This window comes from Struthio camelus, chromosome 23 (assembly GCF_040807025.1).
Source record: "Struthio camelus isolate bStrCam1 chromosome 23, bStrCam1.hap1, whole genome shotgun sequence".
Classification (NCBI taxonomy): domain Eukaryota; kingdom Metazoa; phylum Chordata; class Aves; order Struthioniformes; family Struthionidae; genus Struthio; species Struthio camelus.
This window is the reverse complement of record NC_090964.1, coordinates 4,814,489-4,826,602: the sequence shown is the minus strand read 5'-3', so window position 1 is coordinate 4,826,602 and position 12,114 is coordinate 4,814,489. Positions and strand designations below refer to the sequence as shown.

General features: G+C 66.5%; 1 protein-coding gene across 1 annotated transcript in view; it reads right to left on the bottom strand.

Annotated features, from left to right (window-relative positions):
• Positions 1–12,114, bottom strand: part of SDC3 (syndecan 3) — a 49,056-nt gene that overhangs the window by 36,418 nt on the left and 524 nt on the right. The gene's annotated exons all lie outside the window — the stretch shown is intronic.

Genomic DNA, 12,114 nt, shown 5'->3' with positions numbered 1-12,114 from the left:
GCCGTTTGCTGCACCGGGGAGCGCGGTCTCTGTGCTCCAGCTCCTAATTGCAATGCCAAATACAGGTCACCCGCCGCGGTTATTCAACACCTGGACGCTTTCCATTAATTAAGGAAAAAAAAAATGAGGGAAGTCGGGAGCTTTTCCCGGAGGTGGCGGGGAGCCGCGGAGGGACATCTGCCGCAGAGGAGCCCGAGGAGCCTGATGCAAAAATAACCCGAGCCGCCCGCGCCGCTGCCGAGAGCCGCGGGTGACTCGCGGGCGGCTCGGCAAAGCGCGGCGAGCCCCGGCTGCGGGGACAGACGGGCTCCCGGGAGCCCAGGGCGGCGCGCCGGCTCCTGGCGGCCGCCGGAAACGGGGATGCGGGCCGCATCGGTGCTCTCGGCTCGGGGGGCCGCCGGCGGCCGCGCCTGCAGCCCCGAGCGCCGCTAGGAATTGCCGCGGCAGGAAGGGGCCGTTGCCCGACCTAGGCGGGCGCCTGGGGCGAGGGGGCGGCTGAGACGCCGGCGGGAGCGGAGGGAACCGCTGCTGCCAGCGCCGGGGCGGCGCGAGGGGCAGGCGCCCGCAAAGCGGGGCGTCTCGCGAGCATCCTTCGAATATTTGGCCCTGCGACCTTCCTCGGACGGCCCATATGGGCCCAACCAGCCGCCTCCGGCTCCCGATTCGGCCGGGCTGTCCGCACAAAGGATGCTCTTATTATTTTTCTTCTTTTCCCCCGCAACGCTGACCCGAAGCCTCGGTTCAGCCCCCGCCTGTTGAAACGCCTGCTTGAGCCAAGCGCCAGCGCCGCCGGCTTGCTGGTCCCGGCGCGCTTAGATAACAGCCCTTTGCTAAACAATGCGAACGCGGGGGAAAGAGCAATTCACCCTTTTGAACAAATCAGCCAAGCAAAGCCCGAGCCTTTGCTGCCAGCGCGCTCGCGCCAGGCTGCGCCCGTCCGCGGCGCGGCCCGGCGGCTGGGAACCGGCCGCGCGCAGGAGTCGGGCGCTCGCGAGCTGCTCCCGAACCCAACGCAGTGCCCTCCGTCGCATCGCGTTCCCACCCGGTCCGTCCTCCTGCCTCTTCAGGGCTCCAGCGACCAGAGCAAAACCCTGCCCCGGAGAAAAGGGAGCTGCCCGAGGCGTCTGCGCGGGCGCGGGAACCGCGCGCGGCACGTTTCCCGCGCCCGCTGCGCCGTGGCGCTCCCGGCCGTTGCCCTGCGGCGGGCCAGACGCTTTCGGGTGGGTCGGCGGGATCTAGAGGAAACGGGTGATAAAAAGGGCGCCGCATTCGATACGGGGAAGGGATGCGGCCAGCCAGCGGGCCGCTGAGCGCCGTGTTTTAACCCCGCTCCTTCGCCTGGGTTTTACGCCTCCCGTCGCTGGCACGCGACAGGGAGGGCGAGGACCGCTGTGGGGGGGCAGGGGACAAAGCACCCTTGGTCCTACTTGCGGAGAAGGACGGGGGCCAGTTGGAAACCAGAGGAAATCTCCCCGCGCGCGGAGGTGCAGCCCGGGAGCGGGCTCCGCCGGACCTCAGCTCCCTCGGCCCGCGGGTGTCCGAGCGGCTCGGGCCGAGGATGCTCAGGGCACGCCTGATCCTAATCCGCCGCTGGGCAGCACCTCCGGCTTCCCACAGGCGCCGATCGCACGCCTCCCGCTCGCGTGGCTTTTTCCGGGGCCCTTCGGCCAGGGGGACGCGGCCGCCGCCAGCCGGGTTGCACAACCCCTTCCGCTTTCCAGGCCCGTGGCGCCTTCCTTCCGCAGCGCGCGCAGGGTGACTCAAGGCCCCGAAAACCCCCCTCGAAAGAAAAGGAAAGAGCATCACGGCGGCCGAATTCCTCGGCAAGCCCGAGCGAAGCCCCTTGGCGGCGACCTGCGCGGCGGCCCCCGGGCCGCGCGGGGCTCCAGCCACGCTCCGCGTCCCCGCCGGGCTGCGCGGGAGCCGCCGGCAGGTCCCGGCGATCTTCTCCCGGCTCCGGAAAAACGCGACGATGCTGCAAATGCGAGGCCGAAGCGATAGCCAGGCGGCAGCTCCGGCGCAGCCTCCCCGCCAGACGCGGGAGAAGTCGCTCAAAGCGCGGCCCGGCAGCTCCCAGCGGGAAAGGACGGCTGCGAGGGCCCCGGTGGAGCCCAGCCGCCGCCAGCGGGACAGGGAACGGGGCAAGAGCCCACGAAACGTCCCCTGCGGCCGCGGACCGCCGGCGGCCCCGGCGCTGTCAGCCTGCCAGGGGTAAAAAGCCTATTGATAGCCACAAGAAGCAATTGTGGGAGGGTTGCTTTTTGGTTTTGGTTTTCCCATTGTCTGGGATCGGCTTAACTGCGGTCGTTTAAAAGCAATCGCAAGGTGGCAAGAGGGATGCTGAGAGCTCAGCCGCGTCCGAGCGGGGCGAGAGCAGCCCTGGAAAGCCAGCGTGGCTTTCGCTGCCGCTCTCTGCTTTTAACGCAGAGATCCTGCGCCGCTATAAGCCCCGAGCCCGTCCCTTTCCTTCAGCCCCTCCGCTGCCTCAGTTTCCCCTTCCGCCCCGCGCTGCGGCTCGGCTTCGCGCGCAGACGGGCCGCGGGCCGAGCGGAAGTTGCCGCCCGAGGAACCTGCCGAAAAAAAACGCAGCGCCACTTTGATCCTTCCCGGCCCGGAGAGAGCCGGCGGCCGGCGCCGACGCAGCGGGCTGCAATATTCGGCACGCCCCGACGCGCGCCCCTCGCTCCTGCCGGCCCCTCTCCTCTGTGCCGCCCGCCGGGGCGCGGGAACCTGCCGCGGCCGCCGTCCCGAGCGACGGCAGCGCCAACGGCCTCCGAGCGTCTCTTTTTGAGGGTGGCCAAAGGTTGTCCCGAGCCTCACGGCACGGCGCCGGGTGGAAACGCCGGCGCTCGGCGGCCAAGGGATGCTTGGGGAGATTCGCAAGCCAAAGCCCTGGCGGCATGCCCGCCCCGGCGCACAGAAGAATCCCGGTGTGGTGCGGGCCGTGCACAAACACGGTGAAAATAGCAAGAAATGCAGAAAAAACAAAAAATAAAGGAAGGTGCGGGAATGCGTGGGGCCAGGAGAGAAGCTTCTTTCGTGCCGCGTTTAACCAGCATTAAAGGGGAAAAGCTCCTGCTGCCTTGGGTGAAGAATGCGGTGAGAAGCGCCTAATACCTGCTCCTAAAACCGTTGCGGTTTAATTATTGGAGCCCTGTTGCCCCTCCCAATCTGTTCCCGTGCTGAGCCATGGCTAATGAACCGCCTAATAATGATTAATCAGGAATACATTAGAGCCTCTTGCAGGCTGCGGTGCTGGCTGGAGATTAGCGGCGACTCCCCCCACCAAACCACGGTCGCCCCAACCGGCTGGTGAAAAACGAGGGATGAGGAGCCCTTAGGCCAGGCAGCCTTTTTCCTTTTCCTTGCGGCGCTTAATTAGGAATAATTAATCAAGGGTTGGTGCTTCGCCGACCGCTGCCCAAGGAGCAGGACCCGGCGCTTGCAAGCTTGCACACGCTCAACGGGAAGGAGTTGCTTCCCACCTTCCCCAGAGTTGTCATGGAAATTGTAATGGATGTTGATTAAGATGCTGCGCTTGCCAAAGTCAAACGCGTTCGCAGCCCGCAGCTCGCCCTAATTTTCCAAGGGACTCCAGCCCGAATGAGAGAAGTCGGAGTAACGCTGCTCTGATTTAAAGGGGCACCATCGGCTAGAGATCTGGCTCCTTTCCGGGCGCAGGGATGGTGATCCCGAGTCAAACCAGACGCCCCGGCCAAGCTCTGTGCTTTGCAAACGCACAGGTCGCAGCCCCTTGCAGGACTTTCCCGGGACTGGTTTCCAGCTGGAAGCACCAGGTCCTTTCCCACCTCGCGCTGGTGGGCGGCCGGGACGCGACACCTGCTTCGGACCACGCTCGCCGGGGCCGGCTGCTGCCTGCCCGCTCTCCGTCTCAGCAGCCTGGAGGTGCAAACGGGGCAGGAGCAGCCTGCAAAGCTCCGGCACTGCCGAGCGCCCGGGCGGCAGCCGAAAGCGCCGGCACCTGAGGCCGCCGGCGAAGAGGAGAAGGCGTCGCTCCGAGACGCCCGATCCCCGCAGTCATGCAAACGTCCATAAATAGACTCCATTGACATATGTAGGGCAAAGCCTGCCACGCCGTCCCTGCCACGACCTACCTTCCCGCAGCCCCACGCAGCCGGCGGGACGGACGCGCCGCAGCGGGCACGCCGGGAGGGAGAGGAGCCCTCGCCCCGGGAGCGGAGCGAAAAAAACACATCGCAAACTCTGCTGAACACAAGAAACAGCCTGCCAGTCCCGCTCGCGCGTCGTCCGGGGGGCGTTTTGCGTGCAAAGCGGCGGCGGCGCCTGCACCTCCGCGGAGAGGCCGCTGGGCTTGGCGCGCCGGGGTTTCATCACGCGCTCGCGCCAACTCGCTCTGCAGCCTCGGACAAACTTCGGGCTCGGCTCCCACAGGCGCCGAGAGCTGCGGGAGCTCAGCAGCAGCATTTTTTGGGCCCCCCCCCCCCACCACCCCAGCCCTCGCGCAAAAGGAACGGCTGTTTGCTACCTTGAGACGACACAGCGGCCGGGAGCGTGAGGCTCCTGGAAGACGGAGCGTGCAGTGCCGAGGCCCCCGCGCACGCTCTCTGCGCTATTTTTACTTTTATAAGCCTTTTTGCAACGTTGAGCATAAAGCAATAAGCTTTTAACAGCGCCGCCGGGATGCTCCTTCCCTTAAGAACCAAAGGCACTGATTGGTTTCCGTTCAAACACAGCTTTTGCCATTAAGAAAAAACACTGTAATCCATCACTGCCGTGCATCTTCCCACTTACAGGCGCGCAAGCAGCGTTCACCTGCACGTCCAAATTGGGACTGGCACCAGGAATTCCCCGGAGGGAGAAACGCCAATACTTATTTCACACCCTGCTGTTCCCGTTAGCCAAGGCAACCCTCAGCAAATAGCCGAGCAGGAAGGAGGTTTCCACTCCTTTAGCCTTCTGGTGGAAAGATCCCTTCCTGGCACGTTTCTCATCATTCACTGGGAGCCACTCAGGGCTTCCCGTATCTGCTGTTGAAGACCAACTTCTTACTGTAGAGAAAAGTCCACCTCAGCCAGCACCCAGGTACAGCCCCTGGCTGCAGCTGAAAAACAGAGAGCAAATGCAAGAGGAGGTTGTTTCACTGCATCCCTTGTTTGAGGCCTCTTTTTCCTATCGTGACTAGCTTGTTTTAGTGCCTTACTGCTGCAAGCACAAGAAGCAGCGAAAGGAGAGAGAGAAATATTCTGCCTTGCTCCCCTCTACATCAGGGCCAGAGAGGACTGAGGAGGGAAGAGAGGAAAGGAACCTCTTTCTTCTGAGGGAGGGTGGTCAGAGTCATGCCAAAGGTACCAGCATCCCTGCGTGGTGATCGGTGCCAGCATCCCAGCACGGTGATGGGTACCAGCATCCCTGCGTGGTGATGGGTGCCAGCATCCCAGCACGGTGATGGGTACCAGCATCCCTGCGTGGTGATGGGTATGAGCATCCCAGCACGATGATGGGTACCAGCATCCCTGCATGGTGATGGGTACCAGCATCCCAGCACAGCGATGGGTGCCAGCATCCTGGCATGGTGATGGGTGCAGCATCCCAGCATGGTGATAGGTACCACCATCCCTGCGCAGTGATGGGTGCCAGCATCCCTGCGCAGTGATGGGTGCCAGCATCCCTGCGCAGTGATGGGTACCGGCAACCCCGCGTGGTGATGGGTACCAGCATCCTTGCATGGTAACGGGTGCCAGCATCCCTGCACGGGGATCGGTACCAGCATCCCTGCTCAGCGACAGCAGTCTCCTACTCCCTGACCTAACAGGATGCCCTAATGGGAGAAAAGTGGGCTTCACCTCCATGGCCTGAGGCTGCCAAAGGCAGCCGTGCTCTCCAACACCCTGGACACTCGCCCAGCAGGACTGAAAAGAAAACCCTCTCCTCCACGCCAGTACGACCCAAACTCACAGATCCTAGCAGGAGCCCTGGCTCATCATTCCCTCGAGACCCGCAGCTCCTTTCGCAGGCAACCTAAAAGCCATCAAATGAGGAGGAAAACTAAAGCAGCGCAAAATTAATTCCAGGTGAGCAAACTCCCCGTGCACCGAGACGTTACCGGCTCCCCGGCCGCCTCCGGCGGGGGAACCCGCGGGGCGACAGACAGCGGCTCGGCGCAGGGAGAGGAGCGCGCGGGACACGGAGGGAGGTGGGAGACTGCGTCGGCGAGAGAAGGCAGCAGAGCGAGGGAGCGGCGCAGCCCGAGCAGGGAGCAGGGGAGGCTTTTATACGGCGCGAGGGAAAAATTGAGCTGTGGCCAAGTCCTCATCCCGCGGCAGCTCCCACGGCGCGCGGCGTTTTTCCCGAAGCCTCCGCTCCACGAGCCGACGGATTCGGCTTGGGCTTTAGAAAGCGTTTCCAGTGCTTAAGTCAGCAGATGAAGCTTGAAAATGTGACCCCGAGAAACTCCCAGCTCGACGGGCAAATAAAGCAGACCCCAAATTTTGATTTCCAAAAGTGAAGATTTTCATGCTTTCAGAGCGTTTCTGAATGAGTAGGTCTCGCTCGCGAAGCTATCGCGTTGGCAAAGGCCAATTTAGCAAAAGTGCAAATAAAAAAAAGTGAGCTTTTATTTATTAGCTTGAAACCCCAACCGACCCTTCGTTTTCGGGACCAACTTGTCTTCACGGATGGTTCTTTTTTCCAAGGAAGCTTTCTCCTACACTTCTGCTGGGCCCTCAGCCGCAGAAAAAAATACGTCGCTCCCCAGGCATCGCCCTCGCCCTCCTGTCCCGCTTGGGCGGCTCGAACGCGCTGCTGCACGCCGGCATCCCCCCGGCCCCAGCCCCAGGCGGACGGGACGGCTCAGCTGAGACGACATGACGCGAACGGGGCCAGTCGGGCCCGCGAGTGGAGCGCAGTGATTTCGGCCTCGCTGCATCACCGGCTCGGGAATAACCCGGCTCCACCGGCAGCCGGCCGAGGGACGGGACCCACGCGGGAACGTAGTTTTGCAGCCAAGACGAAGCTCTGAAGGGCGAAGCAGAGCGCAGCAAGGCCTCTTTGCCCTTCGCTTGGCCGAGGCACGGCCGGAAGGGAACCTGCGGCGCTGGCTGAGGACGGGAAGCGCTCAGAAAAGACCTGGGCTACATGTAGCAATAACCTATAAAACTTGTTCTGGGTTGCTTCCCCCCCCCCCACCAACTCCTCCCAATTGATTTTCTTTTCTTTTCCTCTCCCAATTGCTCTCGCTCTTTCAACCGAGACAGACATTTCCTTGACGGATTTCGGCCGGGAAGGAGCTCCGGGAAGAGGCAGCCCCGGCGGGGAGGGAGGTACCGAACTGCTTTTTGCAGCAGGCAACCTCCTTCCCGTCCCTCCTCTCCTCCTCCAGCCGGGTGCTGGAAGCCTTGGAAAGCCAAGGGAGCCTCGGCAGCCACCCGCCACCTTCACCGGGCTGGGACCCAGGCGTCCGGGAGAGCAGAGACCCATGCAAGGCCCCAGCTCAGCCGCCCGGCACCGCCAGCATCTCCCGCTTCCTGAGCATCCCTTGGTGCGCGGGTCCCCGCTGGCTTTAAGGACGCGGCGCGGCACAACGCCGGGGACCGCCCGCGTCGTGGGGAAGCCGAGAGCCCGGCGAGCTCGGGACCACTCCGGCCGCCCTCTCCCGAGCTCCTAATTGCAGCTCGCCAGGCGCTTAAATAGCGACTCGCACCCAAATCAGCCCCGGCCCGCGGCTGCTGCGGGGCGAGACGTCGTCAGAGCCGCCTGGTCCGCCGTCGCCTTCCCGTGGCAGCCGGGACGGGGCGGGAGACGGGACGGGAGAGGGATTTCTGCCCCGTTCTGCAGGTGCCCGGTCTGGCGCGTCACGAGCTCGTCGGGCCTCAGGCAGGGGAGCAGCCGGAGGGCACCGGCGCCGCTTGGCCTGGCTGCCGGGCTGCTCCAAAAAAAAAAAAAAAAAAGGGAAGCGCTCGCTCGGCTCGGCCTGCCGGGCGCGGGTTAAAGCGGAGCCGGAATAAAATAATCCCGTTTCCTCAGCAAATACCTGGCAGCTCCGCTTTTTTTCCACTGGGCCGGAGCCAGGGCTCGGCAGCGGGCCGAGAGCCGCCTTCCCGGCCCGGCTCCGGCAGCGTCGCCCAAAGCAAGGGGGTTCGCACGGGAGCCGCCGAGCCGGAGCGGCGCACGCAAAGCAAGCGAGGCGCGCGCCGCCCCAAGCCTCCGGCCGCCCCTTTGCCGCTGCCGGGGCGGGAAGACGAGGCCGCGTGCAGGGCCGTTCAGCGGCGGTTTGATGCAAGGCTAGAGCGCGCTTTTTTTTTTTTTGGGGGGGGGGGATATTTATAATAAAACCCTCTAAAGGACCGGCTTTAAAAAACGTTACTCTTTGCAAAACGGCCCCGAAAAGAGCAGGCGCCTGCCCAGCCCCGGGCTCGCCGCCACCAGGCGCGAAGCAGGTCGGGAGCAGCTCGGCGTCGCCGTCGCGTCCGTTAACCGAAGGCGATCTCGGCCTCGTGCGGACGCCGGGAAACGCAACGCGCACCCACGACCCTTCCCGGCCCCTTCGCCGAAATCCCCTCGCCAGGATGTGGGGGGGGGGGAAGGAGGAGACGTTCAGCTCCTTCCACCGTCGTGCGGGCGGCGAAGCTTCGCAGCCTGCGCCCGGACCGCTGCCTCCTTCCCGCCGGAGCGGAAGCCCAACCAACGGCGCGCGGCGGGGGGGGTGCATGGGGGGCACGGGGCTTGTATGGAGGATCTTGCATGGGGGCTTGCACGGGGGAGGGTGCTGCATGGGGGGGGGGAAGTTGCACGGGGGGGGGTTGCACGGAGGAAGGGGGTGCACGGGGGCTTGCGTGGGGAGGGGGTTGCATGGGGACAGGGTTGCATGGGGAGAGAATTGCCTGGGGGGGGTTGCACGGGGGCTTGCATGGGGAGGAGGCTGCATGGGGACAGGGTTGCATGGGGAAAGGGAGCGCACAGCAGCTTGCATGGGGAGGGGGCTGCATGAGGGACAGGGGGTGCACAGGGGCCTGCATGGGGAGGGGGCTGCATGGGGACAGGGTTGCATGGAGGAAGGGGGTGCACAGGGGCCTGCATGGGGAGGGGGCTGCATGGGGACAGGGTTGCATGGAGGAAGGGGGTGCACAAGGGTCTGCATGGGGAGGGGGCTGCATGGGGGAAGGGGGTGCACGGGGGCCTGCATGGGGAGGGGGCTGCATGGGAAGGGAGCTGCATGGGCGGTTGCACAAGCGCTTGCACAGGTGGGGTGTTACATGGGGAGGGAGTTGCACAGGGGGGTGGCACGGGGTAAGCTGGTTGCGTGCGGGGTTGCACAGGGGCTTGCTCGGGGAGGGGGTTGACATGGGGGGGTTGCAGGGGGAAAAGGGGTGCGGGGGGCTTGCATGGGTGGGGGGTTGCATGGGGAGCAGGTTGCACGGGGGGTTGCGCAGGGGAAGGGGGTTGCATGGGGGGGTTGAATGGGGGGGTTGCACGGTTGAGGATTGCATGGGGGGGTTGCATGGGGGGGGTTGCCCGGAGGCAAGAGGAGGACGAAGCATCCTCGCGGCACGAAGCCCGCAGGAGCTCGCGCCCCGGCAGCAAACCGCCGCCTGCCGCGCGCCCGAAGCGGGAAGCGCTTCCCCTCCGGAGGCAGCGGCGGATCCTTGGCGGAGCCGAAGCCTCCGCTGGCTGCTCAGGGCATCCTGCGGCCTGGAAGGACACCAAGTCCCAGCTTCTCCCCCCGCGCCGGGCGGCAGACGCGGATTCCCGCCGCCCTCGGTTTCGGCACATCGCGGGGGTGAGACGGGGCACAAATCGGGTTGGGGGGGGGGGAACCGCCGGAGCAACGCAGCCCCCCCCCCCCCCCCCCGCCAGCAAACGCTTGGCTTTTCCCAAAACTCCCCGCTACCCTCCCAAATAAGGGATGGTATCGGGCAGGAGACTCCCTGCGCGGCGGGACGGGGGCTGGCTGGCGGCCCCGCCGCCGGGCAGGTCGCCGGCTCGGTGCCGCCGGCAGCCCGAGTTATTCGGCAACGTAAATATTAACCTGAGTTTTAGCAACGCGACTCGTGCGGCGGGACGGCAGCTTCTCCGGGGAAGGCGCCCGGCGAAGCCCAAGGGCGCCCCGCAGCTTAAAAACCCCGGCAAAGAGCCCGGGGCGGGGGGGGGAGAGGAGGGGGCGCTCGGGGTGCTCCCCGGAGGGTCCCGCGTGGCCACCTCCCTCCCCGGGCGCTGCCTCCCCCCGGGAGCCGTTCGTTAGCGGCCCCGGCCGCCCCGCTCCTTGCGCTTAACGAGATCCTGCTTGATTATCCTCGGCAAACGCCAGCGTCCCCGTCCGCCGGCTCAAATCCTTCAACGGAGAAAGGGGGGGGGGGGGAAAAGGGGGAGAAGAGCATCCCGGCACGGGGAGCGCGCCGGCGGGCTAGCTCGCGTCGCGGCATCGGGGAGCGCCCGGCGCCGCTCCGGCAGGCCGACCCGGTCCCTCGAGGCCTCGACGGGCGTCGAGGCCGCTGCCCGGCCGGCGGCGGGAGGAGGGCGCGCGCGGAGCCCGGCCCAGCCTCGCACCCATCCACGGCAAAAACGTTCGGCTTAAGGAACGGCTGCCCGGCGCCCCAACGCGCCCGGCGGCGCGGAGGAAGCGGCATCGCAGCCCGCGGCGCCGCGGGAACCTCAGCAGGAAGCCAGGAGGACCGGGAAGACGGCCGTGTTATTTAATACAGCGGGTCGGGCGCTGGCGAGCGGCCCGGCCCCCGGGGGGCTTTTTTTCTCTTCAAGGCAGAGGAGGAAGAGAGAGCCTTCGTCGCGCCGAGCCCTTGCCCCAAGCGCCGCGAAACGCTGCGAAACGCTTGGGCATCGCCCCGTGGCGCCGGGCGGCTCTCGCCCGGAGGAGAGCGAGAAGAGCCGAGGAAGGAGGCAGGGGGCTCGGGGCGGCCGGGGCCCCGCGCCAGCCCCACGGGGACGGGGCAAACGGCAGCAACTTTCTCCCGCTCCTCCTGCCCCCCTAAAAAAGCAGAAAAGCTAAAGCAAGGCGGGAGTAGCGTTTTCCTCTCTCTCTCCCCCTGCAGGGTTATTTTTAAACCGTGCTTCCCTATGACCTTCAAATGGCATCTAGCCGGAGCCCCCAGCCCAGCCCCCAGCCTGCCCCCCCCGCCCCGAGGCGCTGGCAGGGCACCGAGGGGCCCCGTCCCGGCTGGGCCCCCCGCCCCGGCCGGCCCTGCCTGCGCCCCCGGGCTCCGGGCGCGGAGGGGCTGGTGCAGAGCAGCGGGTCGGCTGCCAAGGCAGGATGCCGGGTCCCCAAGCGCCCCGGGAGCCGGGTACCGGGCGGGTACCAGCGCGCAGCCCGGGCCCGACGGCGGGCAAGGTGCTGCCTCCAGGCCCAGCCCCTCCCCGCGGGGGGGTCCCCGAGCAGGGTGCTGCCCTAGACCCCCCGCACAAGGTGCCCGTCCTCGGCGCAGGGTGCTGCCCCAGACCCCCCCGCACCAGGTGCCCGTCCTCGGTGCAGGGTGCTGCCCTAGACCCCCCGCACAAGGTGCAGGGTGCTGCCCAGACCCCCCCCCCCGCACCAGGTGCCGGTCCCCGAGCAGGGTGCTGCCCCAGACCCCCCCGCACAAGGTGCCCGTCCTCGGCGCAGGGTGCTGCCCTAGACCCCCCGCACAAGGTGCAGGGTGCTGCCCCAGACCCCCCCGCACCAGGTGCCGGTCCCCGAGCAGGGTGCTGCCCCAGACCCCCCCGCACCAGGTGCCGGTCCCCGAGCAGGGTGCTGCCCCAGACCCCCCCGCACCAGGTGCCGGTCCCCGAGCAGGGTGCTGCCCCAGACCCCCCCGCACCAGGTGCCGGTCCCCGAGCAGGGTGCTGCCCCAGACCCCCCCGCACCAGGTGCCGGTCCCCGAGCAGGGTGCTGCCCCAGACCCCCCCGCACCAGGTGCCGGTCCCCCGAGCAGGGTGCTGCCCCAGACCCCCCCGCACCAGGTGCCGGTCCCCGAGCAGGGTGCTGCCCCAGACCCCCCCGCACCAGGTGCCAGTCCCCCGAGCAGGGTGCTGCCCCAGACCCCCCCCGCACCAGGTGCCCGTCCTCGGCGCAGGGTGCTGCCCCAGACCCCCCCGCACCAGGTGCCGGTCCCCGAGCAGGGTGCTGCCCAGACCCCCCCCGCACAA